General features: G+C 45.1%; 1 protein-coding gene across 2 annotated transcripts in view; it reads left to right on the plus strand.

Annotated features, from left to right (window-relative positions):
- Window positions 1-5,039: 5,039 nt before the first annotated feature.
- DCTN1 (dynactin subunit 1) overlaps window positions 5,040-16,206 on the plus strand; it is a 29,551-nt gene continuing 18,384 nt past the window's right edge. For both annotated transcript variants that reach the window (XM_028116143.2, XM_088026450.1), the window contains exon 1: window positions 5,040-5,119. The gene's annotated coding sequence lies outside the window, so the exon portion shown is untranslated. The remainder of the gene's footprint in view (window positions 5,120-16,206) is intronic.

Below are 16,206 nucleotides of genomic sequence, written 5' to 3' on the forward strand. Positions count from 1 at the left end.
ATTTTAATTAAATTTAAGTTTAAAAATGTATATTCAATCCAGTATTCAAACACTTCTAAATATTTTTGAAACAAGTTGCATACATGAATATACTTCTTCAACTATAAATTATTTATTTAAATTAATTTAATTAACATATAGTGTATTATTAGTTTCAGGGGTAGAATTTAGTGATTCATCAGTTGCATATAACACCTAGTGCTCATTCCATCCAGTGCCCTCCTTAATGTCCATCACCCAGTTACGCCATCCTTCCACCCGCATCCCCTCCAGGAACCCTCAGTTTGTTTCCTATTGTTAAGAGTCTCTTATGGTTTGTTTCCCTCTGTTTTCATCTTATTTTTTCCTCCCTTCCCCTATGATCCTCTATTTTGTTTTTTAAATTCCACATATAAATGAAATCATATATTTGTCTTTCTCTGACTGACTTATTTCGCTTAGCATAATACCCTCGAGTTCCATCCACATTGTTGCAAGGGACAAGATTTCTTTTTTTTTTTTTGATGGCTGAGTAGTATTCCATTGTATATATGTGTGTGTATGTGTGTGTGTATATATATATATGTATATATATGTATGTATATATACACACCACATTCTTCTTTATCCATTCATCTGTCAATGGATATCTGGGCTCTATCCATATTTTGGCTATTGTGGACATTGCTGCTATAAACATTGGGGTGCAGATGCCCCTTCAAATCACTGTTTGTACCTTTGGGGTAAATACCTAGTAGTGCAATTACTGGGTCATAGGGTGGCTCTATTTTCAACTTTTTGAGGAACTTCCATACTGTCTTCCAGAGTGGCTGCACCAGTTTGCATTCCCAGCAACAGTGTAGGAGGGTTCCCCTTTCTTCGCATCCTCTCCAACATCTGTCGTTTCCTGACTTGTTAATTTTAGACATTTTGACTGGTGTGAGGTGGTATCTCACTATGGTTTTGATTTGTATTTCCCTGATGCAGAGTGATGTTGAGCATTTTTTCATGTGTCTGTTGGCCATTTGTATGTCTTCCTTGGAGAAATGTCTGCTCAAGTCTTCTGCCCATTTCTTGACTGGATTATTTGTTCTTTGGGTGTTGAGTTTGATAAGTTCTTTATAGATTTTGGACGCTAGCCCTTTATCTGATAAGACATTTACAAATATCTTCTCCCATTCTGTCGGTTGTCTTTTGGTTTTGTCAACTGTTTCCTTTGCTGTGCAAAAGCTTTTTATCTTGATGAAGTCCCAATAGTTCATTTTTGCCTTTGTTTCCCTTGCTTTTGGTGATGTGTCTAGGAAGAAGTTGCTGCAGCCAAGGTCAAAGAGGTTGCTGCCTGTGTTCTCCTCTAGGATTTTGATGGATTCCTATCTCACATTTAGGTCTTTAATCCATTTTGAGTCTATTTTTGTGTATGGTGTAAGAAAATGGTCCATTTTCATTCTTCTGCATGTGGCTTGCTCTGTGCCTTTATCCAATCGCCTCTCCAAGTCTCTCAGCCTGAAAACCACCTCCTCCTTCTAGGAAACAGTATTCTTTTCCTCAAGGGGAGGTTTTCCCCTCTTGGTCCCCTCCCATGTTCTGGAATGCACAGGATTCCACCCGATGAGCACAGATATTCTCTGTTCAGCATCACAGTTTGGGAGGATGGACTCCAGTCATGCAAATTGGAATTCCCCATCAGAGGGACTCTCAGGCTGGCACCTATGAAAAAAAGACATAGAACAAACAATATTAATCTTCCTTGAAGACTATGCAGCCTAATCCAATGTAGAAGAAACAGTATTTCTCCTATTATCATATCCTACCCTTTAGACTCAGGGGGACCCCCTTTCACGGTGCTGAGAAGCATTTGGGTCTTTCCTGTATCCCTACTCCCATTCCACCCTGAGGCCTGGCTGCTTCACATGAAAACTCAGCGCATCTGTTAAAGATTGTTTAAGTCACTCAGAGGGATGACTCCAGCTCAAAAATGTTTACTTAAAAAAAAATTTCAAGAGACCAATATGTACTAATATAGACAACCTCCAAGATTCAGTGTCCAGTGGAGATAAAAACAAGGTTTGGAACAGTGTATATAGGAAGCTGCTGTTTGCATCTAAAATGCTTAAGTTTTCAGAGCCTGACTCTGGAATAACAAAACAAACAAACAAAACACTGGCAATGAGCTTCTTTGGGTAGGGATCTTGTGGGATGCGATGAATGGGATATATATGTTTTAAAAATATGTGCGTACTCACAATAGCCAAAAGGTAGAAACAACCCAAATGGCCACTGATGGGAGAATGGATGAACAGAATGTGGTATATACACAGAAGGGAACACTAGTCAGCCTTAAAAAAGGAAAGAAATGCTGACACATGCTACAACATGAATGAACCTTGAAAATGTAATCCAGGCACAAATATTGTATGATTCCATTTATATAAATTCTGTATGATTCCATTCTATACTTAGAGTAGTCAAATTCATAGAGACAGATAGTAGAATGCTTGTTACCAGGGCCTGGGGGAGGGGAGAAAAGGGAATTCATGTTTAATGGGTACAGAGTTTCAGAAAGGAAAGATGGTAGTGGTGATGGTTGTGCTGGGGAGGATAACTTTTCCTATACCCTTCAAAACTCTTCTAGCTGGCCTAAGGATTGAATTGACATGAGACAGATTAACAGGAGAAAATAAAATTTAATTACATACAAACAGGAAGTCCGCACAGACATGAGATTCCAAAGCAGTCAGGCAAACTGAAGTATATATGTCATCTTGAACTAAGGAGAGGCCAGTAGAAGTCTGGGACTAGAAAGGGAAGGAAAGCAAATCACAGGCAGATGAAAAGAGTAAATATTTGGTGAACAAATAGTTGCTGGGCCAACCAGAAACAAGGGACATAGAAGGAATTCTTATCAAACAGGTCTTGCTATGTTCCTCCCTTTCTACCACCCCTAGTTCATATTATGATGTAGTTATCTACGGTGAGAACTCTTCCTGAAGCATAAATTAATTTAGGCAGTTAGATGGGAGGTCAAAATGTCTTCCTCTCTTAGTGCTTGGTTGTTTTTAGCTTGAAATAATCTGCATGTCAAAATGGCACATTTTGGGGCAGACTGCCCTTAGTCCCTACAGTTGCAGAATAATGTAAGTGTACTCAGTTCCATTGAACTGTATGCTTAAAAATAGTTAAAATGAGAAGTTTTATGCATGTGTTACCACAATAAGAAGTATGTGCATGTAGCACCTTTTACATTTATTTTTATATGCTGTTTCTCTTCGATTGAAGGGGATAGAGGCCATTTCTACTAAAATTACAGATGCATTTATTATTTGACCCGGATGTATCCTACCTGTATATACCTGCTCACATATGAAGTGCCATATGTACAAGGTGATTCGTTGTAGCTTTGCTTGCAGCAGCAAAAGATTGGAAACAAAGTATCCCACTAGAAGAGGCTGGTTCATAAATTATGTATATCCAGGCAATAGAGTACTATGCAGTGAAAAAAATAAGAGCGGCACCTGGATGACTCGGTTAAGCATCCAACTCCTGATTTCGGCTCAGATCATGATCTCAGGGTCATGGGATTGAGCCCCACATCAGGCTCCACACTGGGCATGGCACCTGCTTGAGATTCTCTCTCTCCCTCTGCCTCCTCCACCTGCCCCACTCCCTCATCCTGTGCTTGCTTTCTCTCTCTAAAAACAAACAAACAAAAAACTCTAATAAAGAAGCTGTCTATTTACTGATTTAGAAAGATAGCCAAGATATATTAAGTGGAGAAACCAAGATGCAAGTGTATATAGCATGCTACCTTTTGCATAAGAAATGGGAGGAGTAAGACTATATATTCATATTTGTTTGCATTTGCATAGAACATTGAGAGGATAAACAAGAAACTAAAAACAAAGGTTACTTGTAATGGGCAGAAGGAAGGAGTGGATGGAAACAAAGTTTGAAGGGAGGTTTTTCAGTGTATGCTTTTTATATTGTTTTGATTTTTGACTTATGCAAATGCATTATCCATTCAATATATTAGAAATATTTAGAATATGAAATGGGGAAAAAAATGGGGCCATGGTGGAGACGTTGTCCAATTCATCCTTTCTACCATTTATACCTCCACCCCCACCTCCACCTCACCATCAATTTTATGGACTTCTCAGGCTGTTTTCAATCTTAGATTAACTGAGATAAATATAACATTACAATGGTTATTATTCAGGCTCTTTAAATGGATTCATTTAATCTTCCTAACAACCTAGTAATATAGATAATATCATTAACATTCCCATCTTACAAATGAGGAGACAGGGACATGGAAGGATTAAGGAATCCGCCCAAGTTCTCACACAGCCTGTTAGAATTCAAACCCCTCCTCTGTCGAATCCTGGCTCTCCCAACATCCTTGTACAAGTATCTTTGAACACTTGCCCTATTATTTCGTTTCTTTGACTACACTATTAGAAGTGGGTACATTGGGTCAAGGAGTTTGTCCTTTTAATGTTTTTTTTTTCTTTTTAAATTAAAAAGGCCAAATGCCATTACGTGCATTTGCGTTATTTTACATTCCCATCGTAAGGGCATGAGAATGCCTGTATCCCCATACGGATAACGCCGAGTAGCCGCAAAATTTAATTTTTTCCTCAAGCTGCCTGACGAGAGATATGGTTATCACTAATGTTTTAATTAGCAGTTTAGCGCTCAAAAGCTTAGACACCCCTGGAGATACATTTGCCCAAAGCAAGGAGTCCTCCAATCCCTGAGCGCTGTCTCCCCTCGGCCGGCAGAGGGCGCAGGCCTCTCAGAGGCGCCTCTCTCCTGTGGTCCTAATTGGCTTCCCAGACACATTGCGCACGCGCACATTTCGCTCCAGGTGTCCAGTTTTGTGCCTGACCGCTGTCGCCTTGGCTGTGCTCAGCGCGCAGTTTTTAACCCGGGCTGGTCTTCGGTGAAGAGTAGCGTGTTCCCTGGAGCCGGAGCGCCGCTGGGCCTCTGGGATGAGAGGGCGTGGGGCGGGCCTCAAGGGGTCGGGCGGCGCGTCGGGCAGCCCACGCGGGCGGGGCGGGTGGGGCGCGACCGGCAAGGACTTGGGCGTCGGTCGCCTGTGGTGGGGCCGGATCCGGGCGCGGAGCCCCTGACAGGACAGGTACGGAGGCGGCCACCCTGCCAACCGTCTCCTCCGCCGCCCCCTTGTGTTCGCTAGGTTCCCGGCGGTGGACCGGGGGGTGGGGGGGCTGGTGCTGGGCTGGGGCGCGGCATGGAGCCCGGTGTGCGGAGCGGGGACGGTAGGGGTGGGCCGCGGCGGGGTGGGCGCCTGCCTGTGTCTGGGCCTGTCCGACCCACCTGCGCTCTTCAGCCTGGCGGTGTTCTCCCGGGGTCGGAGTGGTTGCGCCTCCGAATTCCTCCACAGCGGCGAGGGTCTCCCTCCTTTCCTGGGAGCGTCTGAACCCATTCGGAGTCACAGGTTTCTGTGGGCACATGGTTGAGAAGTTTGTGTCAAACGAAAAACAAAAAACCCAAAACCCATAGAGGAGTCAAGCGTGGGGGCCTGGATATGGGTCTGGTGTGTCTGTGTCTCCCACTCCTGGGGTCCGCTTTTACTGGCAGGATGACTTTCGAGTAGTCATCTTGCACGTTCCGCTTGTCTTTAAGGCAGAACCACAGGTAAATCCCACAGATAAGGAACCCCGCTGTTTTTAAAGAGGCAGTGGTTTAGAAGCTTCCCCTCATGTAGTGCCGTGATGAGAACAGCAAGCCCATGCCGACCGCTTGCTAATCCAGTACGCTTAAGGTACTGAGTCCAAGAGCTATGAGGTCGAGACTGACACTCTTTACCTGGTGTACAGCCAGAGCCTGAGCTATGGGGATGTTAAAGGAGAGTGCCATAACTTTTTTTTTTTCCTTAAGGCATTTCGTGCTCAAATATGTTTAGAAACTTCACGGTTAAACTTTTCTACAGAATATTTCAGAGCCTTCACTATGCTAAAGATAGTTACCATGAATCTCACACTGCAAGTATTGTATGGAGACTTTCGCAGATTTGAATGGGAAATGCTGTTTTTCTTCAGTGCTGACTCCGTTTAACATCTGAAATAGTTTGGGAAATGCAATTCCAGAACGAGAAAATCAAGGTTTGAAAGGCACAGTTTAGGTCAGTGCTTTTCAGACTTTAATGGCGCATACACCTGCCGGTCTTGTTAAAAAACATCGCGCTTGGGTCGACATTTCTAACAAGTTTCCAGGTGCTGCTGCTCTTCGGATCACGCTTTGAAGAGCAAGGGTGTAAATCGCTGGGTTGAGATTCAGAGACCATATTCTTCCTGCTCTCGGATACAAACTTTGCTGCCATGAGTGAGCCACTTCACTTGTCCAGACCTGTGAAATAGGAGACTGGACTAGAAGAGCACTGAGGTTCCTTTCAGATCTAAAATGCTGTGATTCAAGTTCAGTTACCCTTGTGAGAGTTGAAGTCCATCTAAAATATCCTTCCCAAATAGCCAGTTTGGGCTTGAACATTTCTAATAACGAGGAATTTACTACATTTCATCTTGAGATAGCTTAGTAAGGAAGTTTTTCAGTTTGCTGAAATACATCTCTGCAACTTCCATCCTGTTGGTCCTAGGTTCTCTTTTACAGTTGAACAGAAAAAAAAGTGCAGTCCCTCTTCAAAAAGGTGATTCTTAAAGTGTTAGATGATAGCTGTTCCCACCAAGTTTCCTCTGCTGAGTTATCCTTAATTCTTCCATGACATTGTTTCAAATGCCTCTCTTAAATTTAGTCTTTCTGCATGGAGTGTAGTGGGGCTTTGGCTGGCCTTTGAAGGATGGGTGGGGCTTGCAAGACTAGGGAAAGCATCCTAAGCTGCTGACAGTGGTGCAGAGATGACAGTGCATATGTGAGAGCCAGGACTGTTTGATTAAAGTAAGAAATGGTATGTCAGTGAAAGATTTGAGGCGGGTGGGCATATGGGCTTTGTATTTTAGAGCGTGTCATTATCTTACTGTGGGATATAATGTGGTTGGAAATGGAGAGAGAGGCAGGGAGCCAGATATGCTTCACGTATCAGTAATAGAGGACTTAGGTTGATGATAATAAGAATGCCTTATATTTATGTATAAGATTTTACAGATTACAGAACCTTCCACAGGTATGATCTCATTTAATAATCCTGTGAGGCAGGCAGAGCAGCTGTTATCCTGTTTTGTAGATGAGGCACCAAAGAGGGAAAATAGTTGCCTCAATTCTCAAAGCTTTAAATGGCCAACCAAAGAGATGACAGTGGTAATGGAGGAGAAAAGAGGGATGCGGGAGGCAATACTAAGAGTTGGTGAGTTGGGCCTGACTGACGTGAGGGTACAAAGGAGAACTTGTTAGGGAGGATTCAGAAGACCGCGAGGGAATCGTGATACTGTTGACAACTTCCGCTCTAGTTTTTACTCTTCCATCTCTGTCATTGCTAGTGGCTGCCTGGAGTTATGGGTTGGGAGGGATTGTAGTAGAGGATTCCCAGGGTGCTTGGACTGTGTATAGCTACTGGTGGTACTGTGGGGACTTGGGTGGGCCGCCCCATACCAAGTGAAATGAGAACTGAATCCTCAGTGTCCCCAGAGGAGGTAAGTGCTGAGCAATTGACTGATTCAAATCTGTCTTAGGGCCCTTGCCATCCTGGAGACTCTGGAATTGGCTTTCTATCATTTTTCTTTCTTTCTTTCTTTTTTAAGATTGATTGATTGATTGATTGGTTTAACAGAGAGAGAGAGAGCACAAGTAGGTTGAGCCGCAGGCAGAGGGAGAGGGAGAAGCAGGCTCCCCGCTGAGCAGGGAGCCCAGTGCGGGGCCTGATCCCAGGACCCTGGGGTCATGACCTGAGCCGAAGGCAGACGCTTAATGACTGAGCCACCCAGGCGCCCCTCATTTTCTTTTCAAGTTCGGGCTCGTACCAGTAGCTCTTGGCTGATGGACAAATTGAGTGTCCCCATGCTCCTACATACCCCTGAGGGCTTCACTTAAGCACAGACTGGACCTTTGTCACCCCCAAAGCCTCACTCAAGCTGTTTTCCCAGATCTGCATTTGCCCTAGAGCCTAGAGGTCTCTCTGTGGTCCTCTCACCATGGAAACATAGGAGATTGAGAACTAGTGTCATTACCAAATTCTGTAGGATGTGGGGCTGTCCCTCCATTTTTAGTTTCTTAGGCTCCTGTCTGGAGAGGAAAGAGCTACATCTGCTGGGGTTCGTGGGTACATGGCTGTTAATTTCCTCTACGGTGCGGGGTCTTTAAGGGTGGAGCTACTTTGGGAAACTTGTCAGAGCCAGCTTATATCCCAAGAGCCTGGTGTTGGTACAGCCTTGTATTTAACATTCAATGTCTTCTGTGTTCAGTGCTTAGGATACTGAAATGAATAAAAACTCTCTTCCCTGGAGGAGTTCATGATGGGATAAGGGAGAGACGATATTTTAATAAAAATGTGATGTTGTAATAGAGATATGTCCAAAGTGCTGCGTGAGGGCACAGGAAGGAATGACTAGCTCTGCATGGAGACGTTGGGAATCTTCAGGAAAGAGGTGATAATTGAGCTGAGCCTTGATGATGAGGAAAGAGAATGGCTTTGGCGATTTTTGCAACATTTATAGAGGCAGAAGGGCTAAGGTAAGTAGGTCCATGTAGCTGGAATATAAGAACTTTGGGATCAGAGGAGAGGTGATTGATGAGACTAGATATTCATAATGAGGCCAGGTTTCGACCTGAAGTGCTGTGCTAAAGAAGATTCAGTTTTGCGGGCAGAGAGGTGATGTGATTGTATTTTGGGAGGCTAACTGTGGAAGTAGACTAAAGGGAGAATTTAGATCAGGGACATCAGGAGACTCTTGTAATATAACATAAGCATGGTATGACACTGAACTAAGGATTAGGTCAGTGGGGGTGGAAAGGAGATGAATCTGAGTGAGACCGTAGAGACAGTCAACCTGATATAATGATTAACTGGTTGTTGAGAACAAGAGAGGGGTTGTTAAGGATGACTCCGTTTTCTGTTTGGGTGGGTGGTGGTGCCAGTAGTAGAGGAAATAGAGAAGAGGAACATTTTTTGAGGGGGAAGATACCAAGTGTGTTTTGAGTTATGTTGAACTTGGGGGGCGTCTGTGGCACTTAGCAGACAGGCGGAAGCGTGGGTCTAAGGTTCAGAAGAGAGTCTATGCCTGGGGCATAGGTGTAAGTGGGGGTTGATGCCGTGGGAATGGATGAGCCCAGCTATGCATATAGGAGGCTGAAGATGACAGAGGAGGCAAGAAGGGTTAGTGTGCAAGGTAGGAGAGAATGTTTCCCAGGGAGCGAGGAGAGGAAAAAGTTCCAGGAAGAGGATCAGCGGCTTCAGTTGCTACAGAGAAGTCAAGTAGGATGAGCTTGGAAAATGCACCTTGAGACTGGACAGTTAGGAGATTGTGGTCACCGGGGCTCTTTCACTTTTTTAGTGTGAGCAGCTTCTGAGAAGTGGTAGGGACAGGAGCAAGGTTGAGCCAGATTGAGGAGTGCATGGGAAAGGAAGAGAGGGAGGGTGTACTCACTTTGAGTAGCCCAGCAGGGAAAGAAGGGAGATGGTGGCGTCTTGCTGAGGAGGTAGCAGAGACTAGAGACGGATTTTCCTAGAAGTCTTGAGCATAGGTTTACCTAATAATGTGTAAGAGCAAGTAGAGAGGGTGCAGTTGAAGGCAGGAGAGAAAAGATGCTTGCTAAATCAGGTCCTCAGAGGAGGGTGGAGGGGTTGGCCCTGAAAAGAAAGGGACATCATTTTCTTTGAAAGAGGAATGACAGAAGAAAGGAAAGAATGTAGGAAGGAAGAGGCAGTGATGGTGGCAGATCTGTCTAAATTGGCAAAGGAATTCTTCTCTAATAGGTTCAGTTTTCTTTCTGAGCAACTTTATCTGCTGAGGGAGGTGTGGTGTGGGCTCAGACAGGAATAAGGACTTAAAGTAGTAAGGGAAGTCTGAAATAACTGTCCAGAGAAAAGGGACAGAGATCAGACCTGAGATTCTCTCCAAGAGTGTTGAGTACCCTCCGAACTTAAACCTCACACTGTAGGCCCCTCCTTCCTCTTTCTCATAATAATAATGGCTGATGTTTATTGAGTGCTTCATACCAGGCACTCTTCTGAGTGCTTTTCAAGCCTTCTCACAACAACTCTGTTAGAAAGGTATTGTTATGGTCTCTATTTTACGCAAGAGGAAATGGAGGCATGGAAGATTACTTAGGCTTAGTAGTGCTTGTGTTTGATGAGTCTCTTACCTCTGTAGAAATGGCACTGCTCTCCCTGAGGCATCAGAGGAGGCAAAAATTGAATCCCAGTTCCCAGTTTCTGGACCTTGAGGGGCTGGAGTCTAGGGCTGCTAAGGAGCAGGTCTTATCTGGCCAGTGTGTGGGCATGCTAGTGGCATGGGTGGGCAGGGTGGTGGGGTCAGTGTGGCTGCTGGCCTTTTACAACTACGTAGGGAACTCTGAAGTCCTCGAATGAGACTAGCATCCTGACTAGAGAGACAAGTGACTGATAGTGCTTTGTCTGTATTGCAGGCTGAGACTGTGTCACCTGAGACAGTGAATACTTAAAAGGGAATTGTCCCCATCCATCCAGAAAAAGAGAATTTTTTTTTCTGCCAGATATGGGAGTAGGCAGACTTATAACCTTACATAATAGCATAGATTATTAACACTCACCTTTCATGTTTTTCCCTTTAATGTGATTGAATGAAGGGGGAGAATGGTGGGATAGCATGGATGGAAGAGAAACAGGCTTACCTTTTGCTGCTGCAGCTACTGGAGCATCACATCCGTGTCCTTCCTCTTGTGGTTGCTATGGATACGCCTTTGCGTGGTGACTTGAGGAGATTGATTTCCATTATGATCAAACGATGACGTGGATTTAAAAAGAGAAGGGACAGAATGCTCTGCTTTTGGGGAGTGGCCGGTGAGCTGCCCAAAAGGCAGAGCCCAAGCACAGCCAAGGTGGCTGTGGCTTTGTTGGCTGCCTTGGCTTTTGCTGAAGTTGTGAAATGGTGCATCTCTCTCTTTAGAGCGCAGGCTCCGGGTTCCCTGTCTGCAGGGTCCTAGTGCCAGAGAATTGCTGGTTGATTCACGGGGAGGAACCAGCAGGAACTTCAAACAGGCTGTCTGTCAAGTAGGACTCCTGCTAGCATGGGGAAGGTTGCAGTTCTTGAGTATGGAGACCCCAGTAGCTGGGCGCTACTCACGTACCTGCTGCCTTCCTGCAAAAGTTCCTTTATTGAGGATAAATGAGGCATATTGTGTAGACTTCCTTCCTGGCTCCTCGAGGTCTGGGCCTTTGGAGGTGGGCCTGGCAGTCACTGGGTATTCTTGGGGGAAGGGGATACTTCGGGAGGAGGTGGAGTTGTGTTCAGATTGAGAGTGGGCTGTAGACATTTTTGGGGATAGCAAGGGGCTGGAAAGGTAAAGAAAGTCCATTTAGGGTTTAGGCCCAGTCTGTTTGAGATCTGTGAGGCAGATACCGGAGTAGGACATTGGAGCAATGGGGTGTGTACGTGTCTTCTTTCTGGGTTCCTCTGTATATCTGAAATCCAGCCTTCCACGCTTCTAGTCCCACAGCCTCTGTTCCCCACTCAGTGAGCAAACAGCTCTTTTTTCCTGATTCCTGAGGGACTTAAATTCACACTTATCCCTTCCTTACCAGTACTTTCAGAGATGTACAATTTTGTCCTAGTCTGAAGAAAATCTGAATCTTGCTAGTTACTATTGTGTTTCTTTTATCTTTGTAACCAAACTACTCTCTACCCAGTACCTGATACAGTTCAGTTCAAGTGTGTGGACCCTGCTATGAGACTGCCTGGGACTCAAACCAGCTCCTCTATGAGAGGGATGAGTGAAATCAGTTGGGTTAACTCAGGATCAAGGTTAGGTGAGATGAGACAAGAGGAGGTCAAGGGCTCAAAGGATGCTGGAGTGCTAGTAAAAAGCAAGGTAGGAAAAGTGCAGCCTCGGTGCCAAAGAGGCTGCTTCTTCTTACTTGTTCCTTCTTAATTCTTAACAATCTACTCGCTTTCCTGTCATTTTCTGAAATAATCTCCAAGACCATTGTTACCTATTTATCAGACAGAGATTGAGATTTTTTCCTTCCTCTCTTCCCGTTTTCCTAGATATCTCAACAGTATTTAATATACCTGGGGAGGAAGATGAATTAAGTCCACAGCGTATCGGTCTCATCTCTGGCTGAGGGAACATGTAACTCAGAATTGTCCTATGTGACATGGGATGGGGCCCATGGAAGGTGCTATGGAAGGATCACCTGTTTGTACAGCTAGTCAAATGTGCCCCCCCTGCCATTTCTGGCCATGAGACTTAGGAGAGTTATTTGACTTCTGAGACTCAGTTCTATCACCTGTAGGATAGAGACAATGCAGCCTGTTTTGTCTGCATCACAGGTGCATTTTGGAAAGAGACAGTGAAATATGTGTGTTAGTGTGCACAGTCAAATTTGCTCCAGAGAAGGGCCTAAGAACAGACTTATCTTCTCTCTCCTAACATGTTCAGTTTGCCTTCCCATTTCCTCCCAATTTTAATGTTTTCAATCATTCTTCCATTACTCATGCTTGAAAGCTCCTGAGTTCATTCATTCATTTTTTTGTTCATGCATTCCTTCATCCATCCACCTATTTATGCAACATTTAAGTTCCTACTGTGTGTAAATCACCATTGATGTATCTTCTCAATAATGATGAAGATGGTATCTATATTTTGTTGAACATATATTCTGTGCCAGGCACTGTGTTAAATGCTTTCTTCAATCTTATTTAATCCTCACAACATCCCTCTGAGGTAGGTATTATTTCCCCCTTTTTTCAGATGAGGTAGCTGGGCTCAGAAAGTTAAATATCTTGACCAGAATCATACAGGTGAGGAAATAAGGAGAACCAAAGCTGTATCTAGGTCTGTCTGTCTCTGGAGCCCGTGCAGGCACTCTGCCTCTTTCCCCACAGGTGATCTGTCCTAGGGCCTTCTTAGGGCATTTTTGTACATTCTCTGAATTAGCTCCTATCCTCCCCTCCTTCTTTCCTTCTCCTTCCCTCCCTTCCTTGGTTCAGACCCTCCTCACCCCTTGCTCAGTTTGCAGCAGTCTCCCTGCTGTTTTCCTGTCTTTACTGAGTTGCTCCTGCCTCCACTCCAGCCTGCTCTGCCACCCATTTGATCCTCCCAAAATAGTTTTCGTTATGGCAGTCTCCTGCTCAGGAAGAGACCTCCTTGTTGCAATCATGTAGATGGACTTATCTCTCTCTACCTGAATGTTAAACTCCCTGACTATCCATACTTACCTTCTACATCTCAATACTGATGTGTTTATTTTCTCAATAAATATTTGACTCCATGAACTAAGGGTGATGGGATCACAAAGAGGGAAGTTGTGGGCTGTGCTTTAAAAGGCTTATAGTTCGATAGAAGAACTTGTCTAGAATTCTTTACTAAAGCCAACCTAGTCGTCTTTAATATTCCCTAGTCAAGCAAAATTATACTGTCTCTACTCAGTGTGTTAATAACTTACAGTATTGGTTGGCCTTTTTACATATCCAGAAAACAGCCCATAATTCAAGACATACGTACCCCTTTTCTTTTTCTTTTTTCAACCCCTTTTTAGTTCACCTTTCTTTGTCTTTAATTCCTTATAACATTTGTTGTCTAGATATTTTATTTTTAGACTTATATATCATCTGTTATCATGTCAGCTAATTTTTTGCACTTCTATAGCTTCTGTATTTTTTGCAAAGCACTTTCAAATGCATTACCTTATTCGGGCCTAGTAACATTAACATAGAGATGGCAGATGATATTCCCATTTTATAGGAGAAGAAACGGCCTCCCAAGAATTTAGGTGACCATATAAACCTGTGTGGCTGGTGAGTTGTGAGGTTGTTCTTAGATATGAGTTCTCCTGAATCTCTGGAGGCATTGTGGTCTAGGGGAGGAGCATGACCTAGGAAGAAGCCTTAGAGAGGTGTGTGGTCAACACTGAGGCTAGTGGAAAATGCAGAGGGTCCCGGGTCAGGCTCTGCTTCCAGTTTTGGCTCCACTCCTCACCTTCTGTGTAACTTCTGGGAAGTTACTCAGTTCTCTAAGCCTCCGTTTCCTTGTCAGCACTGTCCCCGGCCTCCCTCTTGCTGGGGTTATGGTGATGTCCAAATATGAGGATAACAGCATCGATACTAGCTGGCTTTTGTTGAGTACTTACTAAATACCAGGCAATGTCCTAAATGTTTTACATGGATTATCTTGGCTAATCCTCACAACAGCTCTCTGAGGTATGTTCTTTGTTCCCAAATGACAGAGAAGGAAATCGAAGCACAGAGATGTTAAGTAACTGGACAAAGTTTATGTAATTCACCGCTGAGGCCAGGAATTGAACATAAGCAGTCCGAGTCTAGAAACAGTACTCTTAACCGTGGTACTATAAAATTGTGTTTTTCAAGGTGCTCTGTAGACTGTAAAGTGCTCTGAACATGCGAAGTCCAGGCTACAAGGAGCTGCATGGTCCTGCCTACTTGGGTAAATGTGAATAGGGAAGGGAGGGGGCAAACATGGAGATTTTTGCAGGGGACGAGAGAAATGGTTCCCTAGGGGGTCTGGCCAGGATTGAAGATGTGGAGAGGTGTTTTGGGGCCATATATCTGGCTGTTGGCTGTCATTCTCCTGTTGGGCTTCCTGGCCTGCCTTAGAGGGTGGAGTGGAGGAAGATTCTGTTTGGCTGGTGAAGTGCAGCACAGACAAGACAGGTATCCCTAGATCCAGCCCGCATGTAGTGGAGCTATATAGGTCAGACCCCAGGCCAGCCTTGTTGAGTGCTCAGGAGCAGGGAGCCTGGTGTGTTGGCCCCTAGCCCACGTTAGATGGTTAAATGAATGCAGTGGCATCATGACATAGCCCTCTGGAGACCTCTCACTAGAATACTTAATCTTATTAAATTAAATATTTGTAATTTCAAAAGTAATAGGTGGTTATTAAAGAAATTTGGTGAATTATAGAAAAGAAATCATCTCATTTTTTCTATTAAGGAGATGGCTAGGAAGCAAGGCCAAGAGTGTAAGGGGCAGGTGGTTGAGGTCGACTGGGCTATGCGCTACAAGGGGCATGTGGAGCTCTATGCTCTTATTCATCCAGTTGAACCTGATAGTCTTGGGGTTTTGAGCCTGGCCCTTTATAACAGCCAGAAGGGAGAAAGGGTCTGGCAACCTTTGCCAGTGTGGGGGGAACGTAGGTACTTGACTTGCTTTGCTGTATGAAGTTATCTCCATTACTGCCCTTCCTTTGCTGTGTAGTGCTCCGGGTCTGGCTGCTTTGGCCCAGTGTGAAATTGAAATTCAGACTAATTCTATGGGTTTGGGTCCAGAGTCTAGAGTTTAGAAAAAGGAGGGAGAAAGAAGAGCCCCAGAAAGGGGGGTAAGAGACCCTTATTTTGGCTGCGTGGAGGCCCGTAGGTAGCTGATCTTTTTTGAAGTGTCACTTGATGCTTGTTGTCCTGCTGAGGCACATTGTGGGAGGGGGGAGTGTTGGGGTTGGCAGCAGTGATGCTGAGGGGTGCAGACTAGGAGGACCAGTCAGGGCCGTGCTCCCAGCCCTAAACAGTAACATTTCACTCTAGAGGTGACTACTGAGGGTCTGTGGTGTGGGCAGAGCTCCTGAGTCCCTGCCTTGCTTGTCTGGCCCAGGTGAAGCAGGGGGACACTAGGACCCAGAGGCTAACACGGTTCCTGACAAGTCTAGAGCAGCACTAGCGCAGAGTGAGACTCATCAGCTGGCAAGCAGGATTCGGTGTCTCTGGGTTCAGCAATCATCAGGCAGCAGAGAGGACTTGCTCCTCAGCCCCCATCTCTGCCCCCATCCCTACCCCGGTAGGCCACCGAGTGAGGTCCATGGACTGGGGAGGGCCGCGCCTGACGGCTTCTGTGTCTGTCCATGAGGGCCTGGAGCCCTGACCCTCCTGCCTAGGTTTCTGCCTTTTCTCTCTGTCTTTGGCCCGCTGGGGGAGGGGGTAGAGGCCGGGTGAGCAACATGGCCCAGAGCAAGAGGCATATGTACAGCCGGGTAAGTGGTCCTTATCTGGGATGGCCCTGGGAGGGCTGCTGGAGAAGGCCTGGGTGCCTGTGGACACTGCTGTGGGGGCTGGGGAGACAGGCTGGAGCTAGGCTGGGGCCACTCACAGCAGGGACTGATGGTGTTAGG

This window comes from Eumetopias jubatus, unplaced genomic scaffold, assembly GCF_037043125.1.
Source record: "Eumetopias jubatus isolate StellerSeaLion01/CBP00866 unplaced genomic scaffold, mEumJub1_p1.0 scaffold_9, whole genome shotgun sequence".
Classification (NCBI taxonomy): Eukaryota; Metazoa; Chordata; class Mammalia; order Carnivora; family Otariidae; genus Eumetopias; species Eumetopias jubatus.